The following is a 3,866-nucleotide window of genomic DNA, read 5'->3' as shown; positions in this document are numbered from 1 at the left end:
TATTTTCCGATATGTAGCCAAAAAACGACGTTCTGTAGAACTAGAAAAAAATGTTTTTCACCATATTTCAAAAAAGGTCGCCTGAAGGCCGGAGAAGGTGAACAGCACCTCGCAAATAGGGCCACGAAGGACACCCTGGAGGCCAAAAAGGCGACCGAGAGGCAGGGGAAGGCTAGCCAGGCTGCAGGGACTCATCAGACATGGCAATCCGGGTAAAATGACAGAGTGTCGACTACTGGGCCAGGCAGTGTCGACTACTGGGCCAATGAACATTGTTTTTTGGTTTATTTCCATTTTTGACCCATGAGGCATAAAGTTTGATCCTTCCACTACACCCCCGAAATTTTTCCTTGACGCTACCGTACACCCACGCTCTGTTGTAGGCAATTTTGAAAAGCCTTGCTCTTAAACTGTCGACTACTGGGCCCCTTACCCTACTTGACGACCGTGGCAAGTTGATAGTTACCTCTTGACATGATTTTTCTTATTTTCAATAAAATTTTGATGTCAACCTTTCACTTTCTTAACACACAATACAAGGTGGATGTACGCCAGACCACGTCTCGCGTAACAGGCTTCGCGATACCTCACGAAACACTGTTACGCTACGACGCGCCTGGCATGCATCTACCTTGGCCTGCGGCGCTGACACCCGAGTCAGGTAGTGCAAAAATGTGCACAAAGATACGGGCCTCCGGCCCGTCAACGCCCGTCACTTCGACTTATCATTAGAGGATAGCGAAAAAAAAAGGATTTGAGATATTGATATGGCGGGTATGCGAAAAAGTTGTCTTTTTAGATGTAGAATCCAGTGCAATTTTTTATTTTGAGATCGGACAACATTTTCCGATCGCGCAACGAGTTCAAAGTTATGCATTCGCTCTTATGGGAAATATTGTCAAAAACCATGAAAAAATGAAAATCGAAAATTTGGGCTTTGTATGTGATGTTTTTTGAAAATCTGTGTTCATAAATGCAATCTACGCCATAAAAGGCATCCACTGATGTGTCACACTTAATATTATAGTCAGCGGTTCAGTCCCGGCCAGGTATCAATTTAAGCCCAAATTGCATCAAATTGCACAAAAGTCATGAAAGTATGCAGCCTACACCGCCTAAACCATGGGTTGCAATATCAAGTGTGATACATCGCTAGATGTAGGAAACCATAAAAAAATATTTTTTAAAAAATGTCATTTTTAGGACCTGTCGTTTTCGATTTTTTAAAAATCCAATTTTTGAGCTAGAATGCTCATCTTCGAACTCGATCTGTCTTTTTATGATACAAAACGACCCTGAAAATCCCAGGTCGCTCGCTCAATTCGTTTTCGAGTTTTCGTGCGGACAGATACACAGACACATAGACACACAGACACACAGACAGACAGACAGAAAAAGTTTTTTCCGACCAGACGGAGTAATAGGCTTCGCTAATCGCTCAGCCAAAAATATGTAACACACAATATAAAATTTTTAAATTAATTTTAAATCTTGTAGTGTTTACAAATTCCTATAAGCTATTACAAGATTTTGTATCACCGATAAAAATTGCTGTATCACAGTGACCGGATACAGGAAACTGCAAATTTGTAATTTTTCTTAGAGTGTATCGATCGAATTGTTGTATGCCCTGGAACTCCATTCACCAAACAAATTCTGTATGACTCCTTTGTCATACATAGCGATTTCAAGAGTAGGGCAGTGTTATCAAGGCACTTTCCACTGATAAGATTGTTTGAATCACTATCAAAAGGGATTGTCGCGAACGCTGGGCAGTAGATGTTGTGGACACTATCGAGAACCGCAATCGACGTCTTGACAGGTTTTGCTTGGGGGTTCGAAATACAGCTATAAGGTGGGTAGAAACGCCAGTGTAAACGTTTTTTACAGTATATCTATGAAACCAGCAAGTTTGTGGACCGATGGTCTCGGCTGTTAGCCTGTTCATCGTCTATCGAGCTGTACCGTACTCTAGTGACACAAAACTGTTGCACATAGTATAATTTATTTTTAATCGGCCAATTATTGTGACGATAACGAAAATCCAAAAATGATTGCTTTTCCTCAGTGAGACTGTCGCCGCTGTATGAAATTTAAACTAACTACCACTCTTTCATCTACCATTCTGTTATAAACTAGGTAGATGTACGCCAGACCACGTCTCGCGTAACAGGCTTCGAGATATCTCACGAAACACTGTTACGCTGCGACGCGCCTGGCATACATCTACAGGCCTGCGGCGCTGACACCGAAGTTGGGCAAAAGGACCGGTCATAAATAGGCCTTCGGCCCCTAAAGTCACAAATTTTGTGCCTCAGGGTTTTACTTTGACGAGTTACCCCACCGGAGACCATACAATATCTGAGAAAAACCATTAAAATGTTTCGAGGTGATTTTCGTGTGAAGAACGCCCTCTGGCGCCCAGACGGTTAGAGATAGAGACAAACAGACAAAATTTTGGTCCAAAGGGTTCTAATTTGACGAGTTCCTTCTAAGAAAGATGTTAAAAAAAAGGTTTTTAATAGATATGTTTTGGGCTCTTTGCTTTTGCTTTTTTTGACACGTCAATTTTTGAGCCAGAGGGCTCAAAATCAATACAGTTCTTCCTTTTTATGATACAAAGGTACAGTAAAAATTTGAGCCTTCTACCTCAAACCGATCTCGAGTTATCGTGCGAACAGACAGAGAGACAAACAAACAGACAGACGCGAAACTTTTTGATCATCACTGGAGTAATAGGCTTCGCTACCGCTCAGCCAAAAAAAAATCTAAATCAAGAATCTATCTTGAAAGCAGATGATACAAATTTGAGAATAGGTCTGTTTCTAATCTTCTCTCATATTTAGGTGTCATTTGTTTATGGCTGCTTGTTGTACTTGCAATTTTGTAATTCGGCGGACTAGCGGCGTTGATGAGCTAAGGGTGGGGCAGATCAGAGCGGCCGCCGTTGGTGGCTTAGTATTGTCTGGTACTGTTGTACAGAGACGGGGCCTGCCCCCTGCCCTGACTTGCCTCACGCAGTATTGTTGGGTATAGAATGGGGCCTGAAGCGCGACACTCGGACAGTCACTCACTGATTCCCCTAGCGCCAAATAAATTGTTTTCTGGTCTCCGCTTGGTTCTCTGTCCTTATCGAGAGTAAAAGCAAGCTGACACCTTAAAGTTACTTATATATTCTTCATGTTTAGTCAAAAGGTTTTTAAGGTATCATCTGCTAAAAATCTGTAGCACAAAACTGTCGTACGACTGTCGGACAATAGAAAAGAATACTATCGGTGCGACTTACGAAATGAGAAAAATGATATTCTGTAGCAATATAATCTTTTTACTCGAAACGACAATCTTCATCGGCCAGCTATAGGGTACTCCGGGGCTCGGCTAGACCGGAAGGAGAAGAACAAAAATCGTCGGGCCGGTCGGGCGCGGGGAGGAGCGGGGCAGGGTGGGGGCAGTACCCCGCTCCTCCCCGCGCCCGACCGGCCCGACGATTTTTGTTCTTCTCCTTCCGGTCTAGTCAAGCCCCGGAGTACCCTATTATAATGCAAACGAAAAACCACAGTTGTGGATTCGTCCAGCTATCGATAAACACACCACAGAATGGTAGATAGTTTACATTTGATAGACCGGCGACAATCGTCTGACAGAGAAAAACCCATCACTTTTGGATTTTCGTTATGCACTGTTAAAGTCTTACGAAGAAAAATGCCAAATTCTTTGTAATACAAAAGATTCGGACGCTTCGTAGGGAGCAAATCCTTCGTAGGTACGAAGCATTTGGCATTTTGCTTCGTAAGACTTTAACTGTGTGGCCACAATAATTGGCCGATGAAAAAAAAAGTATACCATGTGTGAGTGTAGTTCTGCTC

The 3,866-nt window shown here is 42.8% G+C and overlaps 1 protein-coding gene across 1 annotated transcript in view; it reads left to right on the top strand.

Moving 5' to 3' along the window:
* Positions 1-1,764: 1,764 nt before the first annotated feature.
* The window catches only part of LOC113211592 (uncharacterized), a 15,103-nt gene continuing 13,001 nt past the window's right edge, over positions 1,765-3,866 (top strand). The window contains exon 1 of the mRNA XM_026430003.2: positions 1,765-1,855. The gene's annotated coding sequence lies outside the window, so the exon portion shown is untranslated. The remainder of the gene's footprint in view (positions 1,856-3,866) is intronic.

This window comes from Frankliniella occidentalis, unplaced genomic scaffold, assembly GCF_000697945.3.
Source record: "Frankliniella occidentalis isolate FOCC.00 unplaced genomic scaffold, Focc_3.1 Scaffold773, whole genome shotgun sequence".
Taxonomy (NCBI): Eukaryota; Metazoa; Arthropoda; class Insecta; order Thysanoptera; family Thripidae; genus Frankliniella; species Frankliniella occidentalis.
The sequence above is the reverse complement of the archived record's forward strand: the minus strand, read 5'-3'. Positions and strand labels throughout refer to the sequence as shown.